Here is an 18,466-nt window from a genome sequence, read left to right on the forward strand (position 1 = left end):
TTCACCATTTTTTAAAGTGTACAGCTATAATGATTGCTCTTGATTTTATAATAGAAATAGTTACTTTCTCTGTAATTTCACACGACCATGTTTTTGTTGAAAGATGCAGTCAATTTTAAATTTCCCTAATTGACAACATTCTTTATGTACATTTTTTGGAAGCTGAAATTAAAAACCACACCAGAAGTGGGGTTTGAATCCATGCAGATATAAATCCATTGGATAATAAGCCCAACACCTTAACCACTCGGCCATCCTGGTGCAGTAGCCAAAGCGTTTATCATGATATGCACTATTGAAATGTTCATATTTTTTTCTATGTGCATTGTCACTTTTAAATTACTGAAATTGTAGGTATTAAACATTTTTATTGTGTACAACTATAACGATTGCTCTTGATTTTTTAATGGAAATAGCTGCTTTTTCTGTCCTTTCACATAACCATGTTTTTATCGAGGATGTATTGCTGTCAGTTATTTTTCCCTAATTGATGACATTCTTTATTGTACATATCTTGGAAACTGAAATTAAAAACCATACCAGGAGAGGTGTTCGAACCCACGCAGGTATAAATCCATGGGATCTTAAGTCCAACTCCTTAACCACTTGGCCATCCTGGTGCGTTAGCCAAGGAGATTATCAAAAGAAGCACTATTGAAATGTTCATCTTTTTTTCAATATGCTCTGTTAACTTGTCTTTAATCATTATACAGCTTTGAGTCTAAATAACTACATACTCTGATTTTTGTATATTAGAATACCTATATTTCTTCTCATCTCTGAAAGTATGTTTGGTATGACCTTCCTGCTGCAGTAGTTAAAGTGTTTTTCATGACAAGTACTGATGGAATGTTCATGTTTTTTTCTATGTGGATTGTCAATTTTTAAATTACTGAAATTGATTGTATTCACCATTATTTAAAGTGTACAGCTATAACGATTGCTCTTGATTTTATAATAGAAATAGTTACTTTCTCTGTTATTTCACACGACCATGTTTTTGTTGAAAGATATACGGCTGTCAATTTTAAATTTCCCTAATTGATAACATTCTTTATTGTACATTTTTTGGAAGCTGAAATTAAAAACCACACCAGAAGGGGGGTTTGAATCCATGCAGATATAAATCCATTGGATTATAAGCCCAACACCTTAACCACTCGGCCATCCTGGTGCAGTATCCAAAGCGTTTATCATGGTATGCACTATTGAAATGTTCATATTTTTTTCTATGTGCATTGTCAATTTTAAATTACTGAAATTGTAGGTATTAAACATTTTTATTGTGTACAACTATAACGATTGCTCTTGATTTTTTTATGGAAATAGCTGCTTTTTCTGTCCTTTCACATAACCTGGTTTTTTCGAGGATGTATTGCTGTCAGTTATTTTTCCCTAATTGATGACATTCTTTATTGTACATATCTTGGAAGCTGAAATTAAAAACCATACCAGGAGTGGGGTTCGAACCCACGCAGATATAAATCCATTGGATCTTAAGTCCAACGCCTTAACCACTCGGCCATCCTGGTGCGGTAGCCAAGGAGTTTATCAAGATAAGCACTATTGAAATGTTCATCTTTTTTTCATCATGCTCTGTTAACTTGTCTTTAATCATTATACAGCTTTGAGTCTAAATAACTACATAGCTCTGATTTTTGTATATTAGAATACCTATATTTCTTCTCATCTCTGAAAGTATGTTTGGTATGACCTTCCTGCTGCAGTAGTTAAAGTGATTTTCATGACAAGTACTGATGGAATGTTCATGTTTTTTTCTATGTGGATTGTCAATTTTTAAATTACTGAAATTGATTGTATTCACCATTTTTTAAACTGTACAGCTATAATGATTGCTCTTGATTTTATAATAGAAATAGTTACTTTCTCTGTAATTTCACATGACCATGTTTTTGTTGAAAGATATACGGCTGTCAATTTTAAATTTCCCTAATTGATAACATTCTTTATTGTACATTTTTTGGAAGCTGAAATTAAAAACCACACCAGAAGGGGGATTTGAATCCATGCAGATATAAATCCATTGGATTATAAGCCCAACACCTTAACCACTCGGCCATCCTAGGCAAGTAGCCAAAGCGTTTATCATGATATGTACTATTGAAATGTTCATATTTTTTTCTATGTGCATTGTCAATTTTAAATTACTGAAATTGTAGGTATTAAACATTTTTAATGTGTACAACTATAACGATTGCTCTTGATTTTTTAATGGAAATAGCTGCTTTTTCAGTCCTTTCACATAACCATGTTTTTATCGAGGATGTATTGCTGTCAGTTATTTTTCACTAATTGATGACATTCTTTATTGTACATATCTTGGAAGCTGAAATTAAAAACCATACCAGTAGTGGGGTTCGAACCCACGCAGATATAAATCCATTGGATCTTAAGTCCAACGCCTTAACCACTCGGCCACCCTGGTGCGGTAGCCAAGGAGTTTATCAAGATAAGCACTATTGAAATGTTCATCTTTTTTTCAACATGCTCTGTTAACTTGTCTTTAATCATTATACAGCTTTGAGTCTAAATAACTACATAGCTCTGATTTTTGTATATTAGAATACCTATATTTCTTCTCATCTCTGAAAGTATGTTTAGTATGACCTTCCTGCTGCAGTAGTTAAAGTGTTTTTCATGACAAGTACTGATGGAATGTTCATGTTTTTTTCTATGTGGATTGTCAATTTTTAAATTACTGAAATTGATTGTATTCACCATTTTTTAAAGTGTACAGCTATAACGATTGCTCTTGAATTTATAATAGAATAGTTACTTTCTCTGTAATTTCACACGACCATGTTTTTGTTGAAAGATATACGGCTGTCAATTTTATATTTCCCTAATTGATAACATTCTTTATTGTACATTTTTTGGAAGCTGAAATTAAAAACCACACCAGAAGTGGGGTTTGAATCCATGCAGATATAAATCCATTGGCTTATGAGCCCAACACCTTTACCACTCGGCCATCCTGGTGCAGTGGCCAAAGCGTTTATCATGATAAGCACTTTTGAAATGTTCAGTTTTTTTTCTAGGTACATTGTCAGTTTTAGATTACTGAAATTGTAGGTATTAAACATTTTTATTGTGTACAACTGTAACGATTGCTCTTGATTTTATGTTGGAAATAGCTGCTTTTTCTGTACTGTTGAAATGTTCATCTTTTTTTCAAAATGCACTGTCAACTTGTCTTTAATCATTATACAGCTTTGAGTCTAAATAACTACATAGCTCTGATTTTTGTATATTAGAATACCTATATTTCTTCTCATCTCTGAAAGTATGTTTGGTATGACCTTCCTGCTGCAGTAGTTAAAGTGTTTTTCATGACAAGTACTGATGGAATGTTCATGTTTTTTTCTATGTGGATTGTCAATTTTTAAATTACTGAAATTGATTGTATTCACCATTATTTAAAGTGTACAGCTATAACGATTGCTCTTGATTTTATAATAGAAATAGTTACTTTCTCTGTTATTTCACACGACCATGTTTTTGTTGAAAGATATACGGCTGTCAATTTTAAATTTCCCTAATTGATAACATTCTTTATTGTACATTTTTTGGAAGCTGAAATTAAAAACCACACCAGAAGGGGGGTTTGAATCCATGCAGATATAAATGCATTGGATTATAAGCCCAACACCTTAACCACTCGGCCATCCTGGTGCAGTATCCAAAGCGTTTATCATGGTATGCACTATTGAAATGTTCATATATTTTCTATGTGCATTGTCAATTTTAAATTACTGAAATTGTAGGTATTAAACATTTTTAATGTGTACAACTATAACGATTGCTCTTGATTTTTTTATGGAAATAGCTGCTTTTTCTGTCCTTTCACATAACCTGGTTTTTTCGAGGATGTATTGCTGTCAGTTATTTTTCCCTAATTGATGACATTCTTTATTGTACATATCTTGGAAGCTGAAATTAAAAAACATACCAGGAGTGGGGTTCGAACCCACGCAGATATAAATCCATTGGATCTTAAGTCCAACGCCTTAACCACTCGGCCATCCTGGTGCGGTAGCCAAGGAGTTTATCAAGATAAGCACTATTGAAATGTTCATCTTTTTTTCATCATGCTCTGTTAACTTGTCTTTAATCATTATACAGCTTTGAGTCTAAATAACTACATAGCTCTGATTTTTGTATATTAGAATACCTATATTTCTTCTCATCTCTGAAAGTATGTTTGGTATGACCTTCCTGCTGCAGTAGTTAAAGTGATTTTCATGACAAGTACTGATGGAATGTTCATGTTTTTTTCTATGTGGATTGTCAATTTTTAAATTACTGAAATTGATTGTATTCACCATTTTTTAAACTGTACAGCTATAATGATTGCTCTTGATTTTATAATAGAAATAGTTACTTTCTCTGTAATTTCACATGACCATGTTTTTGTTGAAAGATATACGGCTGTCAATTTTAAATTTCCCTAATTGATAACATTCTTTATTGTACATTTTTTGGAAGCTGAAATTAAAAACCACACCAGAAGGGGGGTTTGAATCCATGCAGATATAAATCCATTGGATTATAAGCCCAACACCTTAACCACTCGGCCATCCTAGGCAAGTAGCCAAAGCGTTTATCATGATATGTACTATTGAAATGTTCATATTTTTTTCTATGTGCATTGTCAATTTTAAATTACTGAAATTGTAGGTATTAAACATTTTTAATGTGTACAACTATAACGATTGCTCTTGATTTTTTAATGGAAATAGCTGCTTTTTCAGTCCTTTCACATAACCATGTTTTTATCGAGGATGTATTGCTGTCAGTTATTTTTCACTAATTGATGACATTCTTTATTGTACATATCTTGGAAGCTGAAATTAAAAACCATACCAGGAGTGGGGTTCGAACCCACGCAGATATAAATCCATTGGATCTTAAGTCCAACGCCTTAACCACTCGGCCATCCTGGTGCGGTAGCCAAGGAGTTTATCAAGATAAGCACTATTGAAATGTTCATCTTTTTTTCAACATGCTCTGTTAACTTGTCTTTAATCATTATACAGCTTTGAGTCTAAATAACTACATAGCTCTGATTTTTGTATATTAGAATACCTATATTTCTTCTCATCTTTGAAAGTATGTTTAGTATGACCTTCCTGCTGCAGTAGTTAAAGTGTTTTTTTTTCATGACAAGTACTGATGGAATGTTCATGTTTTTTTCTATGTGGATTGTCAATTTTTAAATTACTGAAATTGATTGTATTCACCATTTTTTAAAGTGTACAGCTATAACGATTGCTCTTGAATTTATAATAGAATAGTTACTTTCTCTGTAATTTCACACGACCATGTTTTTGTTGAAAGATATACGGCTGTCAATTTTATATTTCCCTAATTGATAACATTCTTTATTGTACATTTTTTGGAAGCTGAAATTAAAAACCACACCGGAAGTGGGGTTTGAATCCATGCAGATATAAATCCATTGGCTTATGAGCCCAACACCTTAACCACTCGGCCATCCTGGTGCAGTGGCCAAAGCGTTTATCATGATAAGCACTTTTGAAATGTTCAGTTTTTTTTCTAGGTACATTGTCAGTTTTAGATTACTGAAATTGTAGGTAATAAACATTTTTAATGTGTACAACTGTAACGATTGCTCTTGATTTTATGTTGGAAATAGCTGCTTTTTCTGTACTATTGAAATGTTCATCTTTTTTTCAAAATGCACTGTCATCTTGTTTTTAATCATTATACAGCTTTGAGTCTAAATAACTACATAGCTCTGATTTTTGTATATTAGAATACCTATATTTCTTCTCATCTCTGAAAGTATGTTTGGTATGACCTTCCTGCTGCAGTAGTTAAAGTGTTTTTCATGACAAGTACTGATGGAATGTTCATGTTTTTTTCTATGTGGATTGTCAATTTTTAAAGTACTGAAATTGTTTGTATTCACCATTTTTTAAAGTGTACAGCTATAATGATTGCTCTTGATTTTATAATAGAAATAGTTACTTTCTCTGTAATTTCACACGACCATGTTTTTCTTGAAAGATATACGGCTGTCAATTTTAAATTTCCCTAATTGATAACATTCTTTATTGTACATTTTTTGGAAGCTGAAATTAAAAACCACACCAGAAGAGGGGTTTGAATCCATGCAGATATAAATCCATTGGATTATAAGCCCAACACCTTAACCACTTGGCCATCCTGGTGTAGTAGCCAAAGCGTTTATCATGATATGCACTATTGAAATGTTCATATTTTTTTCAATGTGCATTGTCAATTTTAAATTACTGAAATTGTAGGTATTAAACATTTTTATTGTGTACAACTATAACGATTGCTCTTGATTTTATGATGGAAATAGCTGCTTTTTCTGTACTATGGAAATGTTCATCTTTTTTTCAATATGCTCTGTTAACTTGTCTTTAATCATTATACAGCTTTGAGTCTAAATAACTTCATAGCTCTGATTTTTGTATATTAGAATACCTATATTTCTTCTCATCTCTGAAAGTATGTTTGGTATGACCTTCCTGCTGCAGTAGTTAAAGTGTTTTTCATGACAAGTACTGATGGAATGTTCATGTTTTTTCCTATGTGGATTGTCAATTTTTAAAGTACTGAAATTGTTTGTATTCACCATTTTTTAAAGTGTACAGCTATAATGATTGCTCTTGATTTTATAATAGAAATAGTTACTTTCTCTGTAATTTCACACGACCATGTTTTTCTTGAAAGATGCAGTCAATTTTAAATTTCCCTAATTGACAACATTCTTTATGTACATTTTTTGGAAGCTGAAATTAAAAACCACACCAGAAGTGGGGTTTGAATCCATGCAGATATAAATCCATTGGATAATAAGCCCAACACCTTAACCACTCGGCCATCCTGGTGCAGTATCCAAAGCGTTTATCATGATATGCACTATTGAAATGTTCATATTTTTTTCTATGTGCATTGTCAATTTTAAATTACTGAAATTGTAGGTATTAAACATTTTTAATGTGTACAACTATAACGATTGCTCTTGATTTTTTTATGGAAATAGCTGCTTTTTCTGTCCTTTCACATAACCTGGTTTTTTCGAGGATGTATTGCTGTCAGTTATTTTTCCCTAATTGATGACATTCTTTATTGTACATATCTTGGAAGCTGAAATTAAAAACCATACCAGGAGTGGGGTTCGAACCCACTTAACCACTTAACCACTCGGCCATCCTGGTGCGGTAGCCAAGGAGTTTATCAAGATAAGCACTATTGAAATGTTTATCTTTTTTTCATCATGCTCTGTTAACTTGTCTTTAATCATTATACAGCTTTGAGTCTAAATAACTACATAGCTCTGATTTTTGTATATTAGAATACCTATATTTCTTCTCATCTCTGAAAGTATGTTTGGTATGACCTTCCTGCTGCAGTAGTTAAAGTGATTTTCATGACAAGTACTGATGGAATGTTCATGTTTTTTTCTATGTGGATTGTCAATTTTTAAATTACTGAAATTGATTGTATTCACCATTTTTTAAACTGTACAGCTATAATGATTGCTCTTGATTTTATAATAGAAATAGTTACTTTCTCTGTAATTTCACATGACCATGTTTTTGTTGAAAGATATACGGCTGTCAATTTTAAATTTCCCTAATTGATAACATTCTTTATTGTACATTTTTTGGAAGCTGAAATTAAAAACCACACCAGAAGGGGGGTTTGAATCCATGCAGATATAAATCCATTGGATTATAAGCCCAACACCTTAACCACTCGGCCATCCTAGGCAAGTAGCCAAAGCGTTTATCATGATATGTACTATTGAAATGTTCATATTTTTTTCTATGTGCATTGTCAATTTTAAATTACTGAAATTGTAGGTATTAAACATTTTTAATGTGTACAACTATAACGATTGCTCTTGATTTTTTAATGGAAATAGCTGCTTTTTCAGTCCTTTCACATAACCATGTTTTTATCGAGGATGTATTGCTGTCAGTTATTTTTCACTAATTGATGACATTCTTTATTGTACATATCTTGGAAGCTGAAATTAAAAACCATACCAGGAGTGGGGTTCGAACCCACGCAGATATAAATCCATTGGATCTTAAGTCCAACGCCTTAACCACTCGGCCATCCTGGTGCGGTAGCCTAGGAGTTTATCAAGATAAGCACTATTGAAATGTTCATCTTTTTTTCAACATGCTCTGTTAACTTGTCTTTAATCATTATACAGCTTTGAGTCTAAATAACTACATAGCTCTGATTTTTGTATATTAGAATACCTATATTTCTTCTCATCTTTGAAAGTATGTTTAGTATGACCTTCCTGCTGCAGTAGTTAAAGTGTTTTTCATGACAAGTACTGATGGAATGTTCATGTTTTTTTCTATGTGGATTGTCAATTTTTAAATTACTGAAATTGATTGTATTCACCATTTTTTAAAGTGTACAGTTATAACGATTGCTCTTGAATTTATAATAGAATAGTTACTTTCTCTGTAATTTCACACGACCATGTTTTTGTTGAAAGATATACGGCTGTCAATTTTATATTTCCCTAATTGATAACATTCTTTATTGTACATTTTTTGGAAGCTGAAATTAAAAACCACACCGGAAGTGGGGTTTGAATCCATGCAGATATAAATCCATTGGCTTATGAGCCCAACACCTTAACCACTCGGCCATCCTGGTGCAGTGGCCAAAGCGTTTATCATGATAAGCACTTTTGAAATGTTCAGTTTTTTTTCTAGGTACATTGTCAGTTTTAGATTACTGAAATTGTAGGTATTAAACATTTTTAATGTGTACAACTGTAACGATTGCTCTTGATTTTATGTTGGAAATAGCTGCTTTTTCTGTACTATTGAAATGTTCATCTTTTTTTCAAAATGCACTGTCATCTTGTTTTTAATCATTATACAGCTTTGAGTCTAAATAACTACATAGCTCTGATTTTTGTATATTAGAATACCTATATTTCTTCTCATCTCTGAAAGTATGTTTGGTATGACCTTCCTGCTGCAGTAGTTAAAGTGTTTTTCATGACAAGTACTGATGGAATGTTCATGTTTTTTTCTATGTGGATTGTCAATTTTTAAAGTACTGAAATTGTTTGTATTCACCATTTTTTAAAGTGTACAGCTATAATGATTGCTCTTGATTTTATAATAGAAATAGTTACTTTCTCTGTAATTTCACACGACCATGTTTTTCTTGAAAGATATACGGCTGTCAATTTTAAATTTCCCTAATTGATAACATTCTTTATTGTACATTTTTTGGAAGCTGAAATTAAAAACCACACCAGAAGAGGGGTTTGAATCCATGCAGATATAAATCCATTGGATTATAAGCCCAACACCTTAACCACTCGGCCATCCTGGTGTAGTAGCGAAAGCGTTTATCATGATATGCACTATTGAAATGTTCATATTTTTTTCAATGTGCATTGTCAATTTTAAATTACTGAAATTGTAGGTATTAAACATTTTTATTGTGTACAACTATAACGATTGCTCTTGATTTTATGATGGAAATAGCTGCTTTTTCTGTACTATGGAAATGTTCATCTTTTTTTCAAAATGCACTGTTAACTTGTCTTTAATCATTATACAGCTTTGAGTCTAAATAACTTCATAGCTCTGATTTTTGTATATTAGAATACCTATATTTCTTCTCATCTCTGAAAGTATGTTTGGTATGACCTTCCTGCTGCAGTAGTTAAAGTGTTTTTCATGACAAGTACTGATGGAATGTTCATGTTTTTTCCTATGTGGATTGTCAATTTTTAAAGTACTGAAATTGTTTGTATTCACCATTTTTTAAAGTGTACAGCTATAATGATTTTATAATAGAAATAGTTACTTTCTCTGTAATTTCACACGACCATGTTTTTCTTGAAAGATGCAGTCAATTTTAAATTTCCCTAATTGACAACATTCTTTATGTACATTTTTTGGAAGCTGAAATTAAAAACCACACCAGAAGTGGGGTTTGAATCCATGCAGATATAAATCCATTGGATAATAAGCCCAACACCTTAACCACTCGGCCATCCTGGTGCAGTAGCCAAAGCGTTTATCATGATGTGCACTATTGAAATGTTCATATTTTTTTCTATGTGCATTGTCACTTTTAAATTACTGAAATTGTAGGTATTAAACATTTTTATTGTGTACAACTATAACGATTGCTCTTGATTTTTTAATGGAAATAGCTGCTTTTTCTGTCCTTTCACATAACCATGTTTTTATCGAGGATGTATTGCTGTCAGTTATTTTTCCCTAATTGATGACATTCTTTATTGTACATATCTTGGAAACTGAAATTAAAAACCATACCAGGAGAGGTGTTCGAACCCACGCAGATATAAATCCATGGGATCTTAAGTCCAACTCCTTAACCACTTGGCCATCCTGGTGCGATAGCCAAGGAGATTATCAAAAGAAGCACTATTGAAATGTTCATCTTTTTTTCAATATGCTCTGTTAACTTGTCTTTAATCATTATACAGCTTTGAGTCTAAATAACTACATACTCTGATTTTTGTATATTAGAATACCTATATTTCTTCTCATCTCTGAAAGTATGTTTGGTATGACCTTCCTGCTGCAGTAGTTAAAGTGTTTTTCATGACAAGTACTGATGGAATGTTCATGTTTTTTTCTATGTGGATTGTCAATTTTTAAATTACTGAAATTGATTGTATTCACCATTATTTAAAGTGTACAGCTATAACGATTGCTCTTGATTTTATAATAGAAATAGTTACTTTCTCTGTTATTTCACACGACCATGTTTTTGTTGAAAGATATACGGCTGTCAATTTTAAATTTCCCTAATTGATAACATTCTTTATTGTACATTTTTTGGAAGCTGAAATTAAAAACCACACCAGAAGGGGGGTTTGAATCCATGCAGATATAAATCCATTGGATTATAAGCCCAACACCTTAACCACTCGGCCATCCTGGTGCAGTATCCAAAGCGTTTATCATGGTATGCACTATTGAAATGTTCATATTTTTTTCTATGTGCATTGTCAATTTTAAATTACTGAAATTGTAGGTATTAAACATTTTTAATGTGTACAACTATAACGATTGCTCTTGATTTTTTTAAGGAAATAGCTGCTTTTTCTGTCCTTTCACATAACCTGTTTTTTTCGAGGATGTATTGCTGTCAGTTATTTTTCCCTAATTGATGACATTCTTTATTGTACATATCTTGGAAGCTGAAATTAAAAACAATACCAGGAGTGGGGTTCGAACCCACGCAGATATAAATCCATTGGATCTTAAGTCCAACGCCTTAACCACTCGGCCATCCTGGTGCGGTAGCCAAGGAGTTTATCAAGATAAGCACTATTGAAATGTTCATCTTTTTTTCATCATGCTCTGTTAACTTGTCTTTAATCATTATACAGCTTTGAGTCTAAATAACTTCATAGCTCTGATTTTTGTATATTAGAATACCTATATTTCTTCTCATCTCTGAAAGTATGTTTGGTATGACCTTCCTGCTGCAGTAGTTAAAGTGTTTTTCATGACAAGTACTGATGGAATGTTCATGGTTTTTCCTATGTGGATTGTCAATTTTTAAAGTACTGAAATTGTTTGTATTCACCATTTTTTAAAGTGTACAGCTATAATGATTGCTCTTGATTTTATAATAGAAATAGTTACTTTCTCTGTAATTTCACACGACCATGTTTTTGTTGAAAGATGCAGTCAATTTTAAATTTCCCTAATTGACAACATTCTTTATGTACATTTTTTGGAAGCTGAAATTAAAAACCACACCAGAAGTGGGGTTTGAATCCATGCAGATATAAATCCATTGGATAATAATCCCAACACCTTAACCACTCGGCCATCCTGGTGCAGTAGCCAAAGCGTTTATCATGATATGCACTATTGAAATGTTCATATTTTTTTCTATGTGCATTGTCACTTTTAAATTACTGAAATTGTAGGTATTAAACATTTTTATTGTGTACAACTATAACGATTGCTCTTGATTTTTTAATGGAAATAGCTGCTTTTTCTGTCCTTTCACATAACCATGTTTTTATCGAGGATGTATTGCTGTCAGTTATTTTTCCCTAATTGATGACATTCTTTATTGTACATATCTTGGAAACTGAAATTAAAACCATACCAGGAGAGGTGTTCGAACCCACGCAGATATAAATCCATGGGATCTTAAGTCCAACTCCTTAACCACTTGGCCATCCTGGTGCGTTAGCCAAGGAGATTATCAAAAGAAGCACTATTGAAATGTTCATCTTTTTTTCAATATGCTCTGTTAACTTGTCTTTAATCATTATACAGCTTTGAGTCTAAATAACTACATACTCTGATTTTTGTATATTAGAATACCTATATTTCTTCTCATCTCTGAAAGTATGTTTGGTATGACCTTCCTGCTGCAGTAGTTAAAGTGTTTTTCATGACAAGTACTGATGGAATGTTCATGTTTTTTTCTATGTGGATTGTCAATTTTTAAATTACTGAAATTGATTGTATTCACCATTATTTAAAGTGTACAGCTATAACGATTGCTCTTGATTTTATAATAGAAATACTTACTTTCTCTGTTATTTCACACGACCATGTTTTTGTTGAAAGATATACGGCTGTCAATTTTAAATTTCCCTAATTGATAACATTCTTTATTGTACATTTTTTGGAAGCTGAAATTAAAAACCACACCAGAAGGGGGGTTTGAATCCATGCAGATATAAATCCATTGGATTATAAGCCCAACACCTTAACCACTCGGCCATCCTAGGCAAGTAGCCAAAGCGTTTATCATGATATGTACTATTGAAATGTTCATATTTTTTTCTATGTGCATTGTCAATTTTAAATTACTGAAATTGTAGGTATTAAACATTTTTAATGTGTACAACTATAACGATTGCTCTTGATTTTTTAATGGAAATAGCTGCTTTTTCAGTCCTTTCACATAACCATGTTTTTATCGAGGATGTATTGCTGTCAGTTATTTTTCACTAATTGATGACATTCTTTATTGTACATATCTTGGAAGCTGAAATTAAAAACCATACCAGGAGTGGGGTTCGAACCCACGCAGATATAAATCCATTGGATCTTAAGTCCAACGCCTTAACCACTCGGCCATCCTGGTGCGGTAGCCAAGGAGTTTATCAAGATAAGCACTATTGAAATGTTCATCTTTTTTTCAACATGCTCTGTTAACTTGTCTTTAATCATTATACAGCTTTGAGTCTAAATAACTACATAGCTCTGATTTTTGTATATTAGAATACCTATATTTCTTCTCATCTCTGAAAGTATGTTTAGTATGACCTTCCTGCTGCAGTAGTTAAAGTGTTTTTCATGACAAGTACTGATGGAATGTTCATGTTTTTTTCTATGTGGATTGTCAATTTTTAAATTACTGAAATTGATTGTATTCACCATTTTTTAAAGTGTACAGCTATAACGATTGCTCTTGAATTTATAATAGAATAGTTACTTTCTCTGTAATTTCACAAGACCATGTTTTTGTTGAAAGATATACGGCTGTCAATTTTATATTTCCCTAATTGATAACATTCTTTATTGTACATTTTTTGGAAGCTGAAATTAAAAACCACACCGGAAGTGGGGTTTGAATCCATGCAGATATAAATCCATTGGCTTATGAGCCCAACACCTTAACCACTCGGCCATCCTGGTGCAGTGGCCAAAGCGTTTATCATGATAAGCACTTTTGAAATGTTCAGTTTTTTTTCTAGGTACATTGTCAGTTTTAAATTACTGAAATTGTAGGTATTAAACATTTTTAATGTGTACAACTGTAACGATTGCTCTTGATTTTATGTTGGAAATAGCTGCTTTTTCTGTACTATTGAAATGTTCATCTTTTTTTCAAAATGCACTGTCAACTTGTCTTTAATCATTATACAGCTTTGAGTCTAAATAACTACATAGTTCTGATTTTTGTATATTAGAATACCTATATTTCTTCTCATCTCTGAAAGTATGTTTGGTATGACCTTCCTGCTGCAGTAGTTAAAGTGTTTTTCATGACAAGTACTGATGGAATGTTCATGTTTTTTTCTATGTGGATTGTCAATTTTTAAAGTACTGAAATTGTTTGTATTCACCATTTTTTAAAGTGTACAGCTATAATGATTGCTCTTGATTTTATAATAGAAATAGTTACTTTCTCTGTAATTTCACACGACCATGTTTTTCTTGAAAGATATACGGCTGTCAATTTTAAATTTCCCTAATTGATAACATTCTTTATTGTACATTTTTTGGAAGCTGAAATTAAAAACCACACCAGAAGAGGGGTTTTGCATCCATGCAGATATAAATCCATTGGATTATAAGCCCAACACCTTAACCACTCGGCCATCCTGGTGTAGTAGCCAAAGCGTTTATCATGATATGCACTATTGAAATGTTCATATTTTTTTCAATGTGCATTGTCAATTTTAAATTACTGAAATTGTAGGTATTAAACATTTTTATTGTGTACAACTATAAGGATTGCTCTTGATTTTATGATGGAAATAGCTGCTTTTTCTGTACTATGGAAATGTTCATCTTTTTTTCAAAATGCACTGTTAACTTGTCTTTAATCATTATACAGCTTTGAGTCTAAATAACTTCATAGCTCTGATTTTTGTATATTAGAATACCTATATTTCTTCTCATCTCTGAAAGTATGTTTGGTATGACCTTCCTGCTGCAGTAGTTAAAGTGTTTTTCATGACAAGTACTGATGGAATGTTCATGGTTTTGCCTATGTGGATTGTCAATTTTTAAAGTACTGAAATTGTTTGTATTCACCATTTTTTAAAGTGTACAGCTATAATGATTGCTCTTGATTTTATAATAGAAATAGTTACTTTCTCTGTAATTTCACACGACCATGTTTTTGTTGAAAGATGCAGTCAATTTTAAATTTCCCTAATTGACAACATTCTTTATGTACATTTTTTGGAAGCTGAAATTAAAAACCACACAAGAAGTGGGGTTTGAATCCATGCAGATATAAATCCATTGGATAATAAGCCCAACACCTTAACCACTCGGCAATCCTGGTGCAGTAGCCAAAGCGTTTATCATGATATGCACTATTGAAATGTTCATATTTTTTTCTATGTGCATTGTCACTTTTAAATTACTGAAATTGTAGGTATTAAACATTTTTATTGTGTACAACTATAACAATTGCTCTTGATTTTTTAATGGAAATAGCTGCTTTTTCTGTCCTTTCACATAACCATGTTTTTATCGAGGATGTATTGCTGTCAGTTATTTTTCCCTAATTGATGACATTCTTTATTGTACATATCTTGGAAACTGAAATTAAAAACCATACCAGGAGAGGTGTTCGAACCCACGCAGATATAAATCCATGGGATCTTAAGTCCAACTCCTTAACCACTTGGCCATCCTGGTGCGTTAGCCAAGGAGATTATCAAAAGAAGCACTATTGAAATGTTCATCTTTTTTTCAATATGCTCTGTTAACTTGTCTTTAATCATTATACAGCTTTGAGTCTAAATAACTACATACTCTGATTTTTGTATATTAGAATACCTATATTTCTTCTCATCTCTGAAAGTATGTTTGGTATGACCTTCCTGCTGCAGTAGTTAAAGTGTTTTTCATGACAAGTACTGATGGAATGTTCATGTTTTTTTCTATGTGGATTGTCAATTTTTAAATTACTGAAATTGATTGTATTCACCATTTTTTAAAGTGTACAGCTATAATGATTGCTCTTGATTTTATAATAGAAATAGTTACTTTCTCTGTAATTTCACATGACCATGTTTTTGTTGAAAGATATACGGCTGTCAATTTTAAATTTCCCTAATTGATAACATTCTTTATTGTACATTTTTTGGAAGCTGAAATTAAAAACCACACCAGAAGGGGGGTTTGAATCCATGCAGATATAAATCCATTGGATTATAAGCCCAACACCTTAACCACTCGGCCATCCTAGGCAAGTAGCCAAAGCGTTTATCATGATATGTACTATTGAAATGTTCATATTTTTTTCTATGTGCATTGTCAATTTTAAATTACTGAAATTGTAGGTATTAAACATTTTTAATGTGTACAACTATAACGATTGCTCTTGATTTTTTAATGGAAATAGCTGCTTTTTCAGTCCTTTCACATAACCATGTTTTTATCGAGGATGTATTGCTGTCAGTTATTTTTCACTAATTGATGACATTCTTTATTGTACATATGTTGGAAGCTGAAATTAAAAACCATACCAGGAGTGGGGTTCGAACCCACGCAGATATAAATCCATTGGATCTTAAGTCCAACACCTTAACCACTCGGCCATCCTGGTGCAGTGGCCAAAGCGTTTATCATGATAAGCACTTTTGAAATGTTCAGTTTTTTTTCTAGGTACATTGTCAGTTTTAGATTACTGAAATTGTAGGTATTAAACATTTTTAATGTGTACAACTGTAACGATTGCTCTTGATTTTATGTTGGAAATAGCTGCTTTTTCTGTACTATTGAAATGTTCATCTTTTTTTCAAAATGCACTGTCAACTTGTCTTTAATCATTATACAGCTTTGAGTCTAAATAACTACATAGCTCTGATTTTTGTATATTAGAATACCTATATTTCTTCTCATCTCTGAAAGTATGTTTGGTATGACCTTCCTGCTGCAGTAGTTAAAGTGTTTTTCATGACAAGTACTGATGGAATGTTCATGTTTTTTTCTATGTGGATTGTCAATTTTTAAAGTACTGAAATTGTTTGTATTCACCATTTTTTAAAGTGTACAGCTATAATGATTGCTCTTGATTTTATAATAGAAATAGTTACTTTCTCTGTAATTTCACACGACCATGTTTTTCTTGAAAGATATACGGCTGTCAATTTTAAATTTCCCTAATTGATAACATTCTTTATTGTACATTTTTTGGAAGCTGAAATTAAAAACCACACCAGAAGAGGGGTTTGAATCCATGCAGGTATAAATCCATTGGATTATAAGCCCAACACCTTAACCACTCGGCCATCCTGGTGTAGTAGCCAAAGCGTTTATCATGATATGCACTATTGAAATGTTCATATTTTTTTCAATGTGCATTGTCAATTTTAAATTACTGAAATTGTAGGTATTAAACATTTTTATTGTGTACAACTATAACGATTGCTCTTGATTTTATGATGGAAATAGCTGCTTTTTCTGTACTATGGAAATGTTCATCTTTTTTTCAAAATGCACTGTTAACTTGTCTTTAATCATTATACAGCTTTGAGTCTAAATAACTTCATAGCTCTGATTTTTGTATATTAGAATACCTATATTTCTTCTCATCTCTGAAAGTATGTTTGGTATGACCTTCCTGCTGCAGTAGTTAAAGTGTTTTTCATGACAAGTACTGATGGAATGTTCATGTTTTTTCCTATGTGGATTGTCAATTTTTAAAGTACTGAAATTGTTTGTATTCACCATTTTTTAAAGTGTACAGCTATAATGATTGCTCTTGATTTTATAATAGAAATAGTTACTTTCTCTGTAATTTCACACGACCATGTTTTTGTTGAAAGATGCAGTCAATTTTAAATTTCCCTAATTGACAACATTCTTTATGTACATTTTTTGGAAGCTGAAATTAAAAACCACAACAGAAGTGGGGTTTGAATCCATGCAGATATAAATCCATTGGATAATAAGCCCAACACCTTAACCACTCGGCCATCCTGGTGCAGTAGCCAAAGCGTTTATCATGATATGCACTATTGAAATGTTCATATTTTTTTCTATGTGCATTGTCACTTTTAAATTACTGAAATTGTAGGTATTAAACATTTTTATTGTGTACAACTATAACGATTGCTCTTGATTTTTTAATGGAAATAGCTGCTTTTTCTGTCCTTTCACATAACCATGTTTTTATCGAGGATGTATTGCTGTCAGTTATTTTTCCCTAATTGATGACATTCTTTATTGTACACATCTTGGAAACTGAAATTAAAAACCATACCAGGAGAGGTGTTTGAACCCACGCAGATATAAATCCATGGGATCTTAAGTCCAACTCCTTAACCACTTGGCCATCCTGGTGCGTTAGCCAAGGAGATTATCAAAAGAAGCACTATTGAAATGTTCATCTTTTTTTCAATATGCTCTGTTAACTTGTCTTTAATCATTATACAGCTTTGAGTCTAAATAACTACATACTCTGATTTTTGTATATTAGAATACCTATATTTCTTCTCATCTCTGAAAGTATGTTTGGTATGACCTTCCTGCTGCAGTAGTTAAAGTGTTTTTCATGACAAGTACTGATGGAATGTTCATGTTTTTTTCTATGTGGATTGTCAATTTTTAAATTACTGAAATTGATTGTATTCACCATTATTTAAAGTGTACAGCTATAATGATTGCTCTTGATTTTATAATAGAAATAGTTACTTTCTCTG

General features: G+C 32.1%; 8 non-coding genes across 8 annotated transcripts; all 8 read right to left on the minus strand.

Annotated features, from left to right (window-relative positions):
• Window positions 1-1,449: 1,449 nt before the first annotated feature.
• On the minus strand, window positions 1,450-1,532 carry TRNAL-UAA (transfer RNA leucine (anticodon UAA)). Its single transcript has one exon. It is a non-coding gene; the product is annotated as a tRNA-Leu (tRNA).
• Window positions 1,533-2,363: 831 nt separating this feature from the next.
• On the minus strand, window positions 2,364-2,446 carry TRNAL-UAA (transfer RNA leucine (anticodon UAA)). Its single transcript has one exon. It is a non-coding gene; the product is annotated as a tRNA-Leu (tRNA).
• A 1,521-nt stretch (window positions 2,447-3,967) lies between these two features.
• TRNAL-UAA (transfer RNA leucine (anticodon UAA)) lies at window positions 3,968-4,050 on the minus strand. The gene has a single exon. It is a non-coding gene; the product is annotated as a tRNA-Leu (tRNA).
• An 831-nt stretch (window positions 4,051-4,881) lies between these two features.
• On the minus strand, window positions 4,882-4,964 carry TRNAL-UAA (transfer RNA leucine (anticodon UAA)). Its single transcript has one exon. It is a non-coding gene; the product is annotated as a tRNA-Leu (tRNA).
• A 3,099-nt stretch (window positions 4,965-8,063) lies between these two features.
• TRNAL-UAA (transfer RNA leucine (anticodon UAA)) lies at window positions 8,064-8,146 on the minus strand. Its single transcript has one exon. It is a non-coding gene; the product is annotated as a tRNA-Leu (tRNA).
• Window positions 8,147-11,258: 3,112 nt separating this feature from the next.
• TRNAL-UAA (transfer RNA leucine (anticodon UAA)) lies at window positions 11,259-11,341 on the minus strand. Its single transcript has one exon. It is a non-coding gene; the product is annotated as a tRNA-Leu (tRNA).
• A 1,737-nt stretch (window positions 11,342-13,078) lies between these two features.
• Window positions 13,079-13,161, minus strand: TRNAL-UAA (transfer RNA leucine (anticodon UAA)). The gene has a single exon. It is a non-coding gene; the product is annotated as a tRNA-Leu (tRNA).
• Window positions 13,162-16,285: 3,124 nt separating this feature from the next.
• Window positions 16,286-16,368, minus strand: TRNAL-UAA (transfer RNA leucine (anticodon UAA)). The gene has a single exon. It is a non-coding gene; the product is annotated as a tRNA-Leu (tRNA).
• Window positions 16,369-18,466: the final 2,098 nt, after the last annotated feature.

This window comes from Taudactylus pleione, unplaced genomic scaffold, assembly GCF_031769625.1.
Source record: "Taudactylus pleione unplaced genomic scaffold, aTauple2 ptg000154l, whole genome shotgun sequence".
NCBI lineage: Eukaryota > Metazoa > Chordata > Amphibia > Anura > Myobatrachidae > Taudactylus > Taudactylus pleione.